Source organism: Sceloporus undulatus, chromosome 9 (genome assembly GCF_019175285.1).
Source record: "Sceloporus undulatus isolate JIND9_A2432 ecotype Alabama chromosome 9, SceUnd_v1.1, whole genome shotgun sequence".
Taxonomy (NCBI): Eukaryota; Metazoa; Chordata; class Lepidosauria; order Squamata; family Phrynosomatidae; genus Sceloporus; species Sceloporus undulatus.
The window spans coordinates 21,440,843-21,460,393 of record NC_056530.1 but is presented as its reverse complement, the minus strand read 5'-3'; the positions used below and the strand labels follow the sequence as shown (position 1 = coordinate 21,460,393).

General features: G+C 44.2%; 1 protein-coding gene and 1 long non-coding RNA gene across 5 annotated transcripts in view; both read right to left on the bottom strand.

The window, feature by feature from the left end:
- Positions 1-19,551, bottom strand: part of ACTN4 (actinin alpha 4) — an 87,423-nt gene that overhangs the window by 46,604 nt on the left and 21,268 nt on the right. The gene's annotated exons all lie outside the window — the stretch shown is intronic.
- LOC121915174 lies at positions 264-13,224 on the bottom strand. Its single transcript, XR_006100659.1, has 3 exons — positions 12,801-13,224; positions 4,190-6,874; positions 264-2,173 (listed from the first exon to the last, which is right to left on the bottom strand). It is a non-coding gene; the product is annotated as an uncharacterized LOC121915174 (long non-coding RNA).

Here is a 19,551-nt window from a genome sequence, read left to right as displayed (position 1 = left end):
AAATTCAGATGAAAAGTCCAGTTAACAACACTGCACCAAAAGTGCTGGCAAACATACAAACTCATTTCTGTTTCGCTTCTGCTTACAAGGTGCAACCCAAATTCTACAGTAATATGCCACTCTTTGCGGTAACCACCAAATAAAGCAGGGGTGGGCAAAGCGGGGCCCTTAGGACAGTGATGGTGAACCTTTTAGGGGCCGAGTGCCCAAACTGCAACCCCAAACCCACTTATTTATTGCAAAGTGCCACATCCCTCCGGCTTTCTAGTAACAAACTCTGTGCTGGGGTGATGGCACATGTGCCCACATAGAGGGCTCTGAGTGCCACCTCTGGCATGAGTGTCATAGGTTTGCCATCACTGCCTTAAGACCTCCAGAAAACCCCCAATATTTTCTTTAAAAATTGGGCCAATTTTTTCTTACCAAGACACCCACCAAATCTTCTCAAACCACCCCAAAAGCTAGTGGTTTGCTTCCCAATCGCCCCTAAGCAGACCCCCAGAAAAGTAAAAACACTGGTCAAAATGGTGGCCAGAAGTGACATTCTGTGTGACTTTGGGGTGCACTGAAATGTGTTGTGTGTAGCCTGCTGGGTGACCACAGCAAAGAGAAATGACCTGTGCCCTCTTTACAATTGGCCAGTCTTAAATTAAAGTCTCACTGTAGCAATGTGTGTTTTGGGGTTCATAAAATGAAATAAACTGCATGCTCATCTAGGTCTCCCAACAACAGGCTCACCCACCTAATCCAAAAAGTAGCAGCCACATAACAATTGTAACATTACATAACACTTCATTCAAGTTTCAAATCTGTATTGCCACAATAATTTTAGGTCCATGTACACAAAGTGGTGAAGGGTTTCTCAAACCCAATGTGACTGAGATGCAACTAGGTTGAGATGCAACATGTAACTAGGCCAGACATCCATGTCAATGCAAGGCATTTGTGCCACATTTATTGACTTTATAACATGTTCCACTCCAAGGGCTGAAGGTGGGTTAATAACATACTGTCTGGGGTACAAAGAGCTATTTTAAGATAAATCAGTATGATTTTAAAAGACATTCTAAAGAGCAGATTTCACTCACACTACATTTTAAGTCCCTCTGTTTCAAACTCAGTCCATGTGTTTCAAAGTGGCTTGCAAAGTGACACTGGAATCAGGTGGTGGTGGCAGGGTATTTTTTTTTTTTACTCAAGAAGCACAAGCCGCAAAAGTCTAATGACAAATGGAAATAGTTGCTCAGTTGTTACGCTGCCACTATTTATCTTTCCTAAACCCTGGCCATTAAAAGCTATTTTTCATTAACACACATCTTACACCAGAATTTCCAAAGAGATGTGCAGGTTCAGTTTTTGGCAAGTGTCAGGGGAAAACAATTCCAAAGCGGAGGAGCAGGTTCTCAGAATGTCTCTGTGTGCCTTTACAGGCTTAAATCGGCACACAGCTGGTGGGCATGGAGCTTTCTCAGCCAATAATTAAATACTGGGTTGCAAAGGCTTTTGGAAAAATTAGACCTTGGAGGACCAAGAGGGAGGAAAGAAAACAAAGGTATTCTGGGTTAACAATAGCTTCTGTTGTCCAGCCCCCAGTTCAACCTCACAGGTTGCATAGTGGTGAAGAGCTTGAACTGGCAAGCCCCTCATGAACCATCTGAGAGACCCACAAAGAACAAACTCTCTTCTACCTGGCAGAAATGTCCTTCCCCAGTGGCTTGGAGCCAGTTCTCACAAGCCACTGGTGACTACTTACCAACCCCTCCCAGGTGCTCAGTACGGCTAGTGGCATAAGGTGCAAACCTGCGGCTAGGAGAATTGTGTGAAATGGGGCATGCCGATATGGCTCGCTGCAACCGTTAAATCGCAAGCTGCAATGTAGGCTGCCTAGCCAAAAGCACAGAGTTATTGGGGGGGGGGGGGGGGCATTTTGCTGTGTTCTGTCTGAAGAGCTCCACATACTTTAAAGCCATTAAGGTCTGCCCTGTTCCTGGAATGCAGGCATTTCCCTCTGGTCTTTGAAAGCCTTCCTACAGTTTCCAGCATTAATGACAGATCTACCGACTCCAGAGTCCCTGACAAAACCAGCTGCTTTGCTCTGATTCAGAGTAACATCCATTCAGTTGGCTCCAAGTGAATCCAGCTTCCAAGAGTGAAAGGGCTACTTTAATTATTCCTATGGGTGAATAAAAGAAAACAATATCCCTTTTAAACATAGATCAAGGCAAGTTTTAAAACAACGTACTACATCTCCAAAGCCTCTGATATCTAGCCTCCGTCTTGAAGGTCCTATTCAACCTCAAACCCCAAAGCCTCTCAAATGATCATAGAACCACAGATGACCTGGTTCAGAACTGTCCCAAACCATGGTTAAGATTATTGAAATGGACTTTTCCCTTGGGGGCTCCCTTCCAACTCATACAAACAGGAAAACTATGCTTCCTATTGCTCTTCAAACAGGATCACTAAGCACAGGTTCAAGCTGGTTTGCAATCCTGATTGAGAAAGCATACTCAAATCATGGTTTGCTAATCTGGTGGTAGTGGCAGACTGCAGTCTGATCAAAAAGGAAGCAACTTCCTGACGTGGAATCTGCAATGGGAAATACATAAGCACAGAGCTCATTCTTGTAAGTGCCAAGCCATGGGATTACCAGGTTTAGAGTGACATGCCTCATCCAAAGCCAAGCAACTTTGATTATTGCCTCAAGGAACTTGGGGTGCATACCATTTGGCTCGGATATGCAACATTTAAAAAATACAGTCAACATGAGTATCGTGGGGCTCTTCTGCACTCAACATTTGGGGAGATGCCATAGTATTATAATGGGTAAGGGGTGGAAACCTTCAGGACAGTTCTCCCTTCAGCTGCAGATTCCCTACATGGCCTTGGGACACAATTCTCAGCTGCAATTCTTTCAGTCCTAATTTGAATTTGGATTCAAATGACACAAAGAAATAAAACAGACTGCCCCTAAACATTACGAAGAACATTTTAATGTGAAGAGTGGTTTGATGGTGGAAGAAACTCTGTTGGAGGGTAGTGGACTCTCTTTCTTTGGTAGTCGCCTTTAACAGAGGTTGGAAGGGCATCTTTTGTGCATTTGTGCATTCCTACATGGCAGGGAATTGGATCAGAGGGCCTTTGTGGTCCCTTCTAAATCTGTGGTTCTATGGTTCAGTCACAATCAAGCATAATGGGCAGCGACTGATCAGAAGACACTTGTGCAGTGTCCTCTAGTGAGTAACTGGCACGGCCAGGTGACCAAGCAAGGGATGGTTTTGGAAATGGCAAGAGTGCCATTTCCCCTTTTCTTTTCTTTTCTTCTTTTGTTTTCTGCCTTGCAAGCCATGCCTGATTGTGCAAACAAAACAATCTTTGGTAAGTGCAAGAAGGCAAGCTAGAAAACATTTTTATGCCCTAGTAACTTCTGTGGACTTATTTGCCAGCTGAGACAAAGGGAGAGGAAGGCTTCATTTTCAGCTTGGCTGTTCACTTAAGTGGGCAAGGTGTGCTGTTCACATCAGGTGAGTTGCTGACTGTTTCAAGGGCATAAAACTCAGTAAGTAACATTGATACTGCACTTCCAGGATTCGGAGCACTTTCCATACACTCTCAGGAGTCCTACTACCATCTAGTTAAGGAGTGGGATGACTCAAGCAAGGCTGAAGTGAGATTTGGCCAGTGAGTTCTGGTGCACAGTTCACCTTGTTAGCCATTGTGCCACAGCAGTTTAACACCTGTGAAAGGGCTTTATTACTGGGATTGTAGATGATTTAGAGTGGTGTTGGAGGAGAGGAGAGCTTCTTGTCAGCTACTCAGCTAGGAAAACCAGAACAAAACTAAGTGAAACCAGAGCCCTGGTGGCACAGTGGTTATATTGGGAGAAAGGTGGGATATAAGAAAATAATAATAATAACAATAATAAATGCATGTACTGTATCCATTCACTCACAAACCACAGGGTTGTGAATTCAATCCCAGACAGGGTCACTAAAATGAGTACCCAGCTTGCTGGGGGCAATTGGCTTACACATTGTTAACCACTTAGGGAGTGCTTAAGTGTAAAGAAATGTACTTGCCATTGCTATTGCTACTGTTATTGAAATTGGAAATTGTGCAAATGGTATAAAATATGGAAACGCAGAACCACTTCATGCAGAATCACTGTGTGCAACACTGACACACTTACCAACTAATCTGTGCGAGCCACTATTTAGTGGCTCATGACTGGGGTGGGGCCAGATTAAACACTGCGTCTGAAATTGAAAGAGAACCTTGGAGACAAGTCAAACACAAGAGAAACCTTTGGAGCTGCTGTTCTGCTCTCCCAAGCCAAGCGTGCCTTAAGGTCATACTGCAGGCGGCGCTGGAATGTTCCAAAATTAATAAGAGTTTAAACGCGCTGTTTTGAAATTGGGCGTGACTTGGCATTTAGGAAAAGCAACGCAGCTAATTAAGCAGGCCTGGTTTCAGCTGGGCCTCGTTCCGGCAAGTTCTTCCCTTGCGCACACCCTCGCCAACACTTCGGCACTGGAAAATCTTGCTCCTGGCCCTTAATCACAATGGCCACATTCAGACTCTGGTTAGTGACAAACCAGGAGTCCCAGTCAGGAAGGAAGGCTAAACTTTTCTCCTCCTGGAAGATTCCTTATTACCGAAGCCAGTCTTGCTGGTGGAAGGAGGAGTCAAGTGGGAGCAGAGATAAAGCACTAAGCAAAGTACCAGCAGCCATATGAACTGAAGCTTTATCTTGGCAATGTATAGGAAAATGGTAGACAAAGAAAGGTGTGGAGACATAGCCACAGTTGTGTCTAAGTTTTCAGCATGTCAGCCCTTACAAAATGGAAGTACACTAGGTGTGCTTGCCACAAAGTGGATCCTCCAAGGAAACTAGTTGCGGACAGAGATGTAAAACTAGAACATAGGTCTACATGGGGTTGTGAAGCACAAAGAAATGCTTACCCATTTGAATTCTTACAGAACTACTGCTGACAATTAAGCTTCTCTCTTTATTCTACCAGGAAGCTTAATTTAGGAAGGAAAACGCTGTTATGAGGAATCCAGCATCTATATTAAGGATACAACAATAAAACAATGCTTACCTATCAATGCTTACCTATCAGTTGCCCTGAGCATTAACCAGCTTGTCTGCTCCATTATATTTTAATCCAAGCTTATAATTAGCCACTAAGGTGAGTAACAAATGGCTCCAAGAAACTACCTCCAGGCATTAAACAAAATGGGGAGGGGCAGCTAATCCACAAATGACTGATGTGTACTTGCGGGATGGAAGGCTAGTAACACATGCTGGCCACTAGCACCTTGTAGCCATAAAGTTCACCTAAAAGATAACTCATGCATACCTCTACCTTATCCAGTAATGTCACTCTATCACCCATGGAAGCTTTCATCCCACAATTAATGCAGATGCCACCCATGTTTCGAAGCAGTTCTTCACTACTGAAGTCTATTCTAAGGCTGCTCTCTTTTTGTTAATTGATAATAATGGGATTCCATAGCAGATAAAGGCATATAAGGCCTGGACTTTGTACACCTTTGCCTATTTGCCACCATGCTTCTCTTGATGTGGACTGCTAATCGGAAAGCGTAAGTGATAGACAGCCAGATCTTTATTAATTGTATTTTATTTTAGGAGCTCCGGCCAAGCTGTGCTGGAAACCACAGCTGAGCATTCTCAGAGGCTCTGGCCACCTTTGAGCTTACACAGACCCCCATTATGTTCATCTCTCCCCTTGTGATCGTCATTATTTACATTTATACAAATACAGACACTCCAACTGCACATGCTCCAGATCAGGAGCCGGGCATGGACTTTGAGAGAAAACAGGAATTTGAACAGCAATTGAAATATATGTGATAATTAAAAAGAAAAAGAATGAATGTACAACATTACATACAATTGTACTGTTTAGTTTAGTAGAGTTACACAAGTTGAAAGTTGAGATTCTTTTATTCTTAATGAATATTAGAGACGCAGCTGGATTATTATTATTAGGGTTTATTTTTAACGCTGCCTTCCTGCCTTGAGGCATTCAGAGATGCTGGAAGTGGAGACAGAAGATGAAGCACTCTAAAGTACCCAAGGATGCCCTAGTTTTTGCCAGCTGGAAAAATGGGGGAGAGGGGGCTGGAATTAAAAGTTGAAAGCTGAAACCATCTAGAGGGTACTGAACAAAATGAAGGTTTTATTATCTGGGCTTAGAAGCAGTATGCAGAGCTCACGATTCTCGGCAGAAGATGAAAAGCCCAAGAAATAGAACTCGTATAATGTAACAGGAATCACAATAAATTTGGACAGCAAGTTAAACTTTATAATACTAAACTCTCTAACAGTTTCATGGGCTTCAGAAAATGAAGGGCTTGCATGAAATTAAGCCACCATGTCAGCTTATGCATGCCAGTTGCCTCTGTATGTGTGCGTGCATTGTCAAACATTAATCCAGTTATTTCATCTGGTGCAGAAGGTGGATAAACTCCAGGCAAGTGAGAAACAGGGGGGAAATGGAGGCAGCAACTGTGAAAGACACATGGAAAGACACACACACACACTGCTATCTCATTGCAAGAGCCACACACTTGGCCAACTCCAGAGTTTGCACTACTGGATCGAAAGACCGGAAGATGTTCTGCAACATTTGAATGTACTTGCCTAGTAGTGGGTCCCAAGAGCACGGCTTGTTTTGCAATTCCAGAGACAGTAGCTGCGCCGCTAGCATCCGTAGCATTATGACCTTTGAATTTTGGACCTACAATTTGCAGCTGTGTAAATTGGCTGCTCCAAGGCAACATTCGCAACACCACTTTAAGTATTCCACTCTGAAATCAATTGTTTCGTAACCGATTTTTCAGTTTCCTACACAAATTTCCAGTTATTCGATTTAGGAGAGAAGATGAAGGGGAAACAAAATTAGTAATTTATGTGTGACCCCCAACCCTGCATTTCCTCTTCCCCATTTGTTCTTGGATCCCTGTATTTCAAGGACAGGGCAAAGAAATGAGGAGCTGCTCAGGTTTTAAGGGGAGAAGCCTTGTCCCCCCACCTTTTTTTTTTTTTTTAATTCTAAACCTGGTCTTGTCAAATCCTGTTTAGGGCAATGCACACATCCTTACAGCTACCATGTAAGATATGTTGAGAGACAGGAGTGAAAGTCAGTGGCAAGAGCACATGATTTGCGACACAAAGGGCCCCAGATTCAATCCCCAGTCAATCCCATGAAAACATGGATGGAATTACACAGTTATCCAGATGTTGCTGGTTGCAAGAAATGTTGGAAGGTTCAATTCAACAACATCTGGAGGCCCTTACAATCCCTAGGTCTTATCATTAATACGATTTTAGGAAGCAGGAGATAGTAAGGACTTATCTGTCTGGAATTCGAAAAATTGTTTAAAGAAGACCACACTGTGCTAGAACTTCGGTTGCAGCTCCCATCACCATTACCCAGCAGAATCAATGGCAAAGTCATGCAGGGAGTTGTGGTTCAGCAACATCTAGGTCTGTATTTTGGCTACCTCTGGACTAAGTAAGTAACAACAATCAGACCATATCTAAAAGTAGCTTTCTATGGCTTGTATCCTGTTTGTGACACATGCAAATGTAATTGAACTTTACGCTTGTGTCTTTTTCTGCTCATTGTGGAGGTTGGTATTCCCTCCCTCTCTCTGCAATGAGCAAAGCTGCCTCTTCCCCAGGTTTCACTATGGCACTGCAACAGCCACCCTCAAATGGCCTGTCTATAATTGGTGGAGGGCCTCTGAGAAGCACCTGGATAAGTCCCCACAGTCAGATGCAGACTGATGACATTATCCACAGAGATCTCCAGAGGCCCCTGGTAGATGTTGGCAGAAGATGTCCTTGCCCAGGGCCTGGCTATGGGAACATAGCCAAATCTTCTCCAATCATTTCCACTCTCCATTAGCTACATAACGGCTGTCGAAGGAGGCTATCACAGAGAGGTGATGAGTCCTCAGGCTGGTGACAGGGGAACCACAGAGAAATCTCACACATGGAATTTGGACGCTATGTGCAACCAAGTAGGACTTCAGGTTTTGTCATCTATGAGTGAAGATCACCCAGGGGTCTTCATGGCTGAACAGGAAATGTGAAGGCCAGACCCAACACTGTCTGTCTACTACCTCTGTGGTTCTCAACCTCTGTCCCTTCAAGATGTTTTCAACCCCTGTCCCAGCTGGCATGAGCAACTAGGCCATGGTTCCAGGAGCTAGAAATGTAACACATACAGAGCAGCAAAGCTTGTGAAACACTGGCACATCACTCAGCTCTTCTTGAATTAAGTTCTTTTTTTAAAAAGAAAGAAAGATGGCTTCACAGGTTCACACAGCCTTCAAGATGACAGGGTTCAGAACTGTGTCACCCACTGAACCAAGGAAGATTTAAAAAGCTTGCTCAGTCAAATGGCGTTGTCCACCTCCAATCTGGATGAAGAGGAACAGGGAGGGCCTTCATTGCATCCCCTTGACGGCTGCCATTATTCATGCTCCTGCTCTGTCCTGGAGGTTTGCTGGACTGAATCCCAGCTTGGCTGCTGCAACACAGCACAACCCCACCTCCACTGCCTTAAACACAACTGCAGACTAGTCAAGAAGCCAAAAAATATTGTATTTCTTCCATTCCTCCTTGCTGCCCCCACTGCTTTTTGGAGGGGTGGCTGGTGGGGAGAGAAGGAACAAGAAAGCCATATCCCACCCACAAAGCTCCCGAATCACAATGTACTGGAGGCAGCTTTTGCAAGCATGGCTGTTTCATTAACCTGGAAGGTCAAAGAAGAGACCTATGGATAATCTGCTCTGTTGCCCAGCAACTTCTGACACTTCCAGGACACAAAGTCCTCCTGAGAGAGCGGTCAGAGGGACTGACTCCTGAGGCTGACACTTCTCTTCCTCTGGTTCTCTGGGCTTTTGGGTCATATCAGGGAGCAAAAGAGGTATGTGGTTAAAAAAGGCCAACGTCTCCTTTGTGCCCCATACCACCTTCTTTTCCAAGCTAACTTCCAAACCAGCCCTAAGACTGGTAGGAATGTGAAAGGCTGAGAAATCCAAGTGACTTGTGCAGGAAAAGGCCAGGCCTGGCTGAGTGACAGGTGAACAACACTGTTCCTGGGAGCGGCTTTCCATCTTTCAGTCCAACTTCCCTTCCAGATGCTAAAAGAGGAACCTTGTAACTAACTAAAAGAGGGATAAAGGAAGGGCTGTGAAAAAAAGCCTTCAGAAGAGTAGGAGTTTCCCAAGTGCTGGTTTTGTGCAAGAACCCTGACGTTTTGGGTGGGAAGGATGGCAGGAATGGGAGGGTGTGTGGAGGTGGATGAGCTTGTTCCTTTACTTACTGACAAACTAGATTTCAAGTATGACCTCGGTCACAACAGCGTGGCCAAGTGTGGGACTGGGAGGGTAGGTATAAAAAGATGCCTCAATTTGCTACATCCTACAGTCAAAAATATCTTGAAATGGCCAAATTAAGAGTTTTGTGTGGGGAGCAAAGCCAAAATTTGCTATTCGTAAGATACCAAAACAGAAAAGACCGGAACTTTCTGCCAGCCAAAGGGGAAGTGGGAAGCACCTGCAGTTGGACTGGCTGCTGTCAACAAGTAAACATGCCAGGGCTTCTTTTACGCAGCCTTCCCCAACCTGCTTCAAGTGTGTCGATTCCAACCTCCATCATGCATGACAAATGGCCCTGCTGGCTGGGGATGATGGAAGTTGCAGTCCAACCCACCATGAGGATGATGAGCTAGGGAAGGATGCCTTTAACAAATCTCAAATGGTCAGCTGGCCACTGATGGGCTTATTTAATCCACCTTCCAACACAAGGAGCACAAGGATGTTATGGGGAAAAGGGACTCCTCCACCAAAGCAAGCAAGCCATTGGCATTACTGCACCTTTCCAGATCATCCAGAACAAGCAACAACTAGGATAAGTTTGATACTTGCTTTTAAGCTACGATATGACCTTTCCTTTTGTTTGCTTCAGACAACTGAGCCTTACTCTTTTTTATCAGTCCTTCTTCACACAGCTTCAGCTGTAGTTTTCTAGTTAGACCCAGAGCCTGGAAGTTATTTTCCTGCCACTACAATTCCCATATATGATTCTGGCCATGCCAGCTAGAGGATTCTGGGGATTCAGGCTTAGTTTACAGAAAAAGGCACACCAACCTTTTTCAGATTTGTAGACTCCAACTCAAATACTGTACTCCCTTTCAGTGTCTGACAGACTACTTAGGCCGCTGGGAAATCTGTTCCTTCAGAAGATGAAGCTTAAACTCAGAAAACCAAATGGAGAAGGGGAGAAGAGTAAAAAGATGATGCGAGACACAAATCAACAGGGAGGGTCCCAAATCCGCATTGGTACTCCTGTTAGTTCTGTCTCGCACCATCTTTTTGCTGCAGCAGAAAAAGTCTGCAAAGGACGGTGGTAGGAGACCTCCCTGTAGGATCAATCCAAAACCCCCAAGGGTGAGGGCGGAGGACAACCAGTAGGTGCTCATTTGAACATGCTGAAACCCAACAGCACTAAGCCCTGTGATTAGCTCCTACTTTCAAACAGGGCCAGAACCAAACTACGCCCCGGCAGCCTCCTTAACCTGGCGTTCCCCCATTGTATCAAGAGCATCAGTGGATCCAGCCTGTTTTGTACAGGCTACAGAGATTGGTTTAAAGGGCTCAGGGGCCAGTACTGTCTCACTTGTGAACCAACCATGTCTCTAGGAGATCCAGAATCGTCAAGGAAACAGGTAAAGCGCATAGCATAATAATGTAAGATCCATGGTGGGATGCATATACTAGGTTATCTTTTGACAAGTAATGGAGTGAATAGGTCTGGTTGGGCTTGAGGACCCATCCATGTCTGGGACACACACTTGGAACATCTTAACAGCAACTCGGAATATGTGAATTACAGGAACAGGCTTGCGTATGCAAATATATGCAGTCTGTCAAACACAAAAAATGCAGCCAAGATTAGCTGCAGCTCCTGCCAAAAGTTATTTGCAGTGGCAAACTCAGGCATGTCCTTCTGAAGCATGTACGGGGCCCTGGGTGCAAGCTCTACCTCTAGGTTTTTTCATTTGTGAAAACAAAAATAAGCTACCTTTCAGAGATGCAGGGAGAGTTGCTATAACCAGGAATAAAAAGGTCCAGGCATTGCCAAGGTGTGTTTGGGATGATGACAGTGACTAATGCAAGGGAGGGCAACTGTGACGGGATCAGAGGTATTTCCAATACCATCGTGTTGCAGTGCAGGGGAAGTAATGTGACATCATTTCTAGCTAGTCATTTGAGCCATTATTTTCAGGGGTGGTGGCGGCTAAGATGCACTAGAGAAATAGGAGAGCTCAATCACCAAATTTGGCAGCACAGCCAATGGCCATGTTGGCAGGAGGATTCTGGAAGTGGGTGGTCTCCAAAAGTAACATTTCCAGGCTTTTAATGGAGGAACATACCTCTTCCTCCAACATTTATTGCTATTAGTAGAACCCAATTGCCAAGTGCCAACTCTTAACCCAGAAGAAACTTGATTGCTACTTGTTTCTTCCTAAATGTTGTGACTGTGCAAGCACATGAGCAAATTATGCACTCTCTGGGCACAAACAATGCTAGACGAATTCATTTCAATAAGCACTAACTTGTTGTGGGTCTTCAAATGTTATACCAGGAGCTCCAGGCTTGGCAACAGCCACTCACCTATGGCAAGCCAGAATTCTCTATAGGCAACTAATTGAGCAGTTTCAAAGTAAACTAGAAAAGGTGCCAACACCATCAAACATACCCCTTGTACTTCACTACAAAGGAGCAAATATTCACAAGTGTAACTTTATGGGGCTTCTCTGAAAGGCAGGAGAGAAGAGAGATGAATGTCATAGTCATTCCACAGCCACATGAATGGAACTGCCATGAAAAAGAAGCTTCTGTTGTGCTGGAAGTGGGCAGATGGATGAATTTATACAGCTATATATACACACCTTCATTTCAAGCTACTAGGAGGATGCCTGCTGTTACTTGCCCTAGTGTGTTGAAAAAGGTGAGGCCAGAGATGAATCATACCTAATTTGAGAAACATCAGGGTAGGAGGAACGAAGTTCTGTCAAATGCATTTCAGAGAATGCTTTGACTTGCTAGCCAAATCAACCCACCCAGGCTCTTCCTCTGGCTTATTTTTTAATTTACTTACTTTATTTACATGCTTGGCTTATGGACCAATGGTCTCCAGATTTCACCCCCACCTCCATGTGTAACTGTCCTCTCCTGAGAGGCAGGATTTGTATTACTCAAATCACTATAAAAAGCTGGTGGTGTGTCCATGTTTGGATGGAGGTGGTGGAGGAGAATAACTCATGAGGGAGATCATTTCCACAAGATCTGGACAGCTTCCCAGCCCAATGGCTTCACTGTACATCAGTCTGGTTTTTGGTTCCAAGGAACTGTCAGGTGCAGTGGCTGTGAAAAGGGGCTCAAGAATTCCTTCCCATTGCCAGCACTACAAGCCATTTGCTCCTTTTAATGCTTAGAAGCATGTCCGCACCTTTCCTGGCACTGTTTTAATTGCTCTTCCAAGTTGGGCCCCACCCTTGTTTTGAGAGTTTTCAAAAAACTACATCCACTCCCTGTTAAACCTCACGCAGGGCTCCCTACAGAACAGCCACAGAAGCTGCTTCCAGAGTGCCTTTATGAGTATGCATAATCTTTATGGCCATGGCAAAGGGTCAACCATTTCCCTCTGGATCCATCCAGACACACACCCAGTTCAGTACTGGTATAATTCTTACCAGATCTTCAGAGAGCTGGTATGGCTTGAGATAAAGAATCCGAAGGTAAAGTTCTTGAGTCAAGCCTCAGTAGAGCCACAATGTTCACAGTCCATCCATCCATCCATGCTTCACCTTAGGTAAGCCATTGTTCTAACAGTCCCCACTGCAGAGCTGTTACCAGAAAGTCCTGGGTCATATATTCATGGCTTTTGGTCACTTTACCCCTGCCTTAGAGAATTAGTTCAAGGTTTCAAAATCCCAGTTTAACCATAAAGCTCATCAAGTGACTTCCAGGCAGTCTCTTTCCACCTAACCTACCTCACAGGACTGTTGGAAATATTCAAGAAGTTGCTGGGAGGGGAAGAACCCTGTAGGCCATTCACATGAGATCCTGGGAGGAAGGGTGCAATAACAATAAAATAAAGCATCATATAAAAGCTCATATGGGTTCTGTACAGTATTTACATCTGTATTCAGAAAGTGCTACCTTTTTCTTTACCTCTAAAACACAACCACCCCCCCGACACACACACACAATGAAAAACAGGAGAAAGCTGGCTCAATCCACTGCATAAAGAACGAAAAATGAAGCCTGACAAACTTGCTGAGTTTTTTAAAAGCAAAATTGAAGTTCTGCAATTTTCTATTTGAGCAGTTGACTAGAAATTTACAGAGCTCCCAGAGTACAGAAAGAAAAGGCCAAGGGGAGACATTTGATATTACCTGTGTAGAGTGGGGCTTCACTTCCACAAGCACCATGTAGACCTGCAGTCATTTTTCTTGCCCCCTCCAGGAGTAAAAATGGAGTTTTCCAAAACAATTGCCCCTAAATACTCTCCAGGGAACATGGGGTCATTTTCACATATTTGTGTGTCTTCCCAGGCCATTGTAAGCCCAGGACAATGTAAAAAACAAGAGATGAACAGAAGGTGCTAAAATGGCCCAAGTGGGTAAAAACATGGTAAAAATGCCCTCATGCCCCTCAGAGAGCATTTGGGGCAAATCATTTGTAATTCTGTGTGTGTGTGGTGGGGGTCATCCCTCCAAAGTCTCCAAGGGGGCTAACACAGCCCCATAGCCTCTCCCATCTCTCCACCCTTGCTTTATGTATTATTTCCATCTCCATACACATAATCTTGAGTTTTCTTCAGGACGTTTCCAGTCCCGTATGTGCCAGGGAGCCAGATAAACTGGCATTTACAGAGGCCCTCTGATGAGGAAGAAGAGCAAGCAGACAGATTAATACTGAGGGGAGGCCAAGCTGCCAGCTTCTTCCCACAAGGCAAGTGGCCAAGAGCCTAGGATCCCAGCCTGCTAGCGGGAGGAATGACAAATGCCACACACACCAGGTTGTGACAGGTCCCCTGCCTGGATCAGCCAGATTATAAGAAGAGAAAGCCTGTTAAGCAGTTACCTTGATAATGGAGGGTGACAGGGGGAAGAGATAAGGGGCACGACGGATGGGGAAGAGTAAGCCCTTCAGTCTGTTCCATTCCAGCTAATCAGTGCGAGCAAGAATTTTTTAAAAGGCGGGGAGCCATCTCTAGCCCAAGCCACCTCTTTACGTGGGGAGGAAATGAGTACTTCCTTTACACCCAGTCCAACCCCATCACTTTTATCTTACCATCAAATGAGACCCACTTCAAAAAGGGAGCTGTTTCAGAGCTTGGAAATGTTACTTTTTTGGACAGCAAGTCCTCAGATCGCCCAACCCAGCAGGATCACTTTTCCAAGTTCTGCTATTTCAGAGCCAGGAAGTCCCTCATCAGCAGCTTCGAAAGCAGTCTGAAAGAGTTCGGAGCATCTCTTAATTATTTGTGTGCCAACAACATCTGCATGCTATCCCATAACGCATCATAAAACCACAGCTAAAAGAAGGCATGACAGACAATAGGTTGACCCATATTATACACAAACTGTAGACTTCAGTGGGGAAGGGGGGGGGCTGAAGGGGAGGGAGTATTGCCTAAGGGCAGGATAGTAATGGGGAGACCCAGTTTAAAATCACTGCCCAGCTACAAAGCATACTGGATGAACTTGGGCCAGCTGCTCTGTCAGCCTAACCTACCTCACATATTTTGTTGTAATGCTACAAAAGGTGTGTGAGCTTGCTAATATGAAACAAGTTGTGCTCAGCCATAATAGAGACCGGAACTGCTACGTTTGCCATGGCCTCTTTCATCCCACAGAAGGGAAGTTGTGATGACTCTGTGGCTTCCTCTGCATGCTTTGAAGCAGTACACTTGCCTACCTGTAAACCACCGGAGGCCTTTGTTGGTGAGATTAACCGGACATTGCTGGACTTCCTCTAACAGTATCAAGCAGTGAGTGAGATACAGGAACAATATGGTTTCTAGAGAAGGGGGGGGGTCTTAGTAAGGTCCTCCCCTGTTCACAAATTTCCCTAATAAAGCATCCTCTTAAGTGTTGACTACAGCTTCCAGAATGATTCTGAGGTGGTTTTGTTAATCAATGGACTACCATCATCTGCACAAATATCCTGCCTTTTCCCTGGGACTCAAGGTGGCTTATACATTAAAAAAATTCTAATTGAAAAACATATGAAAAGTCAGCATTAAAACCAAATTAAACTATTAACCATATTTAAAATATACACTTGTAAAAATGTATAACATTTTAAAACAGTAGAGCTCTTACATCTCTTTTGTTCAAAGCTTTTAATTCTAAAAGCCTACCTTGCTTTTGGAAGGACAGCAAAAAGGGGGCCATTCCAGCCTCTCCAAGGAGAGACTTTCAAAGTCTAGGACCTACTGAGAAGCCCTTACTCTTTCTCTACAAGGCCCTCCATCAGAGCTTTGAAGTTCTGGGAAAATTCATTTTAAGTTTACTTACTGTACTCATGGCCTCAATAATGTATACACCAGAAGAAAATTGGAATACAGTATGTTGATTAAAATACTCCAGTAGTGGCTTGATGTGATATAACTTATTTGTCCTGTTATGCTTTTTTTATGTTAGTATTAATAAAAATGATTCTGCAAGTCATATTCCACATGTGTAGTTAAAATGACATTCTCCCTCACTCAGAAGGACTTTGAATTCACATGATAACTGGAGGTAGTAGCATTCATCTGCCCCAGAGGTATCTGCATTGAATTCCTTGTTTAGACTCCTGGCTTGCCCTCACAACAGCCTGTGAAGAAGATCAGTTCCTTTCTCTTTTTACAGATGAGGGAATATAAGGTGCAAGTAGGCCACAACCAGAGTACAGTGGTGCCTCGTGGGATACGAAATGATCGGGTTACGAAATTTCCGGGATACGAAAAAGTTGGATTGGCAAAAACTGTTTCGGGTTACGAAATATTTTTCGGGTTACGAAATTCATTTCGGCGCGAAATTCAAATGCTGCAAAGTGCAGCTATAGGCTCTCCGGTGCTAACGGAAAAGTGTTTCGGGTTACGAAAATTTCGGGTTACGAAAGGAATGGCGGAACGAATTAATTTCGTAACCCGAGGCACCACTGTATTTGTCTTTAACTGTCAGGCTGTGACCCTCCACTGAGTTGTGGCCTGATCTATGGTGGATCTCCACCAAAAGCACTTGCATCACACAAAAATATATGTCTAAAATTAAGGACATAGGCATACATGGATGAGCAGAAAGTGGAGCCCAGGTATGAACAGACTGAAGACCTAGGAAAAACACAGTTGTGAATCCAAGCCTGGGCTCAAATCCAGTGCTGTGTTCACTGCTGAAGTTTGGCTCTATTCAGTGTACACAGAACGTGAGTTTACTTGGCAGAGGAATTTGGAATTAGGGCAAAGGGGCACATACATTACATCTAAGCCTGCTCAACTAGCATTCCAAGTTCAAAAAGTGCTCTCCCACTCTGTTAATGAGCCTGTCTCCTGAGTCACAACAACAGGGAGATTTAAGTATCAGAAAGAAAACTGGGTGGTGGGGGGAAAGAAACTGGCCACCCTGAACTATGAAGCAGTTAGGAGCTTTTCAGAAAGTTGAGCCACCTTATCTTTAGCCAAACAGGTCTGAAACCAATTCAGGTTAATTTGATTTAGACATATGTTGTGTATGAAGGTCGAAGTATGGTGCAGCAATGGAAATCTCGCTCACAATGGCTGGTGCTTCTGGGAAGGGCCAGACACAGAACCACCTCTGAACACAGGTGAACAATAAAGGGAATAAAAACAGCAAGATTGATATTCAAGGAGCTTCTTTACATATGTAATACAAACTCAGGATGGGTTACTGGAACCCTACAAAATGAAACTGCCAACCCACAAGGACCTACCAAATTCTGTTTATGATACAGCAAAACCAACGGTAAGAAAGAAATGCAATGAGGCTGTGTGCACTTTCCACAGATTCATTTTTAATGCTATGGCTCACTTGTGCCTTTTGGAAAGGCGAAGGGCTTCAGACGCAGGAATAATTCTCGCATGGAACACCCATCATCCTCATAACTGATTAATATAGAATTCCTTCCATGCTAAAGAGACTCAAAGGAGCCTGCAGCAACACCAGAAAAATTATATCATCCTTTACAGCACCACGTTTAAGGTTGTTGTGAAAGGATGTATCCTACATCTCCTTGTATAACTCTCCCAGCTGATGGCACCAGGGTCCAACCCATATTCTGGTGGTCTGTGCAGGAAGGGGATTCCAGGCAAAATCTGGCTGAGATTTACATCCGGGAATAAAAGGATAGGAGGGGGAAAGACTCTTATTTTCTCCTGGCTGCAAAACAGTGGCCAGCTGATGCTTGGGGTTCCCCCACTGCAGAATAGTTGCATAGATGTGTCCCAGAGCCATCAGCTGGGGTTGTGTAGAGGGGCAGAAAGAGCAGTCTGCCAGAGGAATTTACAGTTCTGAGATTTACGGTTGCCAGCAATGATATAGGATCTCAGCCAGTGCTTGATTCACATTTGCTTTTGCATCTGATTTTACACCAGAGGGTTCAATTTGCGCATCCCACTTTCTTCTTGGAGCCCAGGGATTGTCACTATAGAGCTCATTTCCTTGAGAAGATGGTACATTTAGCTTTGTGTTAGTGTGTTTTACACACAGGCATACATTTATATACAAGCTGTGCATGAGGGAAGCAGGCAGCAGCATCTGGTACAAAATCTCTAAAGCAGCATGAGTTTGCAGACAGCACATTCCTAGAAGACCCATCCGTCACAGTTGCTTTCTGGCAGCCAGGTGAGAAGACTTGAAAACTTGCTCTTACTTTCACTGGCTACAGTGGAGCAGCTAAATAAGCAACCTCTCACTGCAAAAGATTGCCTGTGTCTGGTAACTAGAAGCCACCAACCAAGGGCCATTTAGCAGGCACCATGAGAGTACAGTATAAAAAACACAAAAGAGGCAGCCATTTTGCACAGCCAAAGCAATATCCTGACAGCAAGCTTTGCAGGGCCACTGTGGTTAGCCAAGCTCCCACTCTTCTAGATGTCAAGGCAATTAACAACTTTAGAAATGTTGAAAATCCTCTGCCAGCCATTCAGCTCTCAGATTTCTAGTACTGTTTGCTGTTCACTACATTCACGTATCGAAACTCTGCAGAAGGAAAGAATGTGGCATCGCATACAGAGTTCAGTGGCCTGGCTTTTTTATCTGCAAAAAAATGCTAGCCTTTATGACAGAACATACTGTATTTAATCAATAGCTCAAGATAATTTGCCCCTTGATTATTCCACTGGAAACATTTAATGGTTCTTTTCAACTAAAGGCCCAGCAAGGTAAGCCAGAGCATTTCATTGGTAAAGGTGGTATGCTCACAACAAGTTTACCTGTGCAACCACTAATTCTTTTGGGTTCCAGTTTATGCTTGCCTGGAGGAGAATGTAGGAAGGAGACTCCCATGATACACAAATCCATCAATACATACATATACATACTTGGTGTGAGTGGTAATACCATTAGACTAAGAGACATAGGTACTTTGTGTGATGGGCACTGGATACCATTAGGGAGAGAGGGAGCACAAGTTCAAGCCAAGAAACTGCATGCTTTAATCCCATTGCCATGGGAGTAAAAAGACTGTAAAAATTAGCTTACAAACCATTTTTCCCCCTGGGGAACTTTCCCCCACCTTTCTGGAAAAATATTTTCCATTGTGTTCTGGAAAAGGTTGGGGTTTTTTTCCATTTGTTTACTAGAAAAAAGGGAAAATACGAGTTTTCATATCTCTTGTACATCTGGCCAATTGATGGCAGAGAGGCACTTGAACCCTGTGACAACATCCTAGGCAATCTGCTGGGCTGCAAGAGTTAAGTCTTCCCTCTGTCTTGGGCATTTACCAGCCAGACTGGTATTTCAAGGCACTGCATGCCTTTCTTTTCTCATGTTGGAGAACGGGGTTAATTAGATATATTGCATATGCTTGCGAATGAGCCGATAACTGCTACCAAGAGAACGGTATCCGTTACTCACTACACCCACTTCATCGTATTCCTCAAGCAAGGCACAAGCGTGTTTTCACCAGCTCTGACTATTTTGCCTCTAGCAGCAATTATCAAGCTGGTCAGACACCACAGTGCACACTCATGTGCCAAGTTTTAAACTCCAGTCTGGAGACACAGATGGCATCGGGCAGACATGGCAGTGGGGGAAGAAAAGAGAGAATTGGGCTCCCCCCCAACACACACATATACCTCTTCCTGCATTTATTCTAAGAAGGACACTTCATATTTCATTTCCATTCCATTTCTCAGAAGTTTAAAAAAAGAACATTCAACGCGGATAAATTATACCAGATTGTCTGGTTTTTAATGGCAGTTGAAACTGG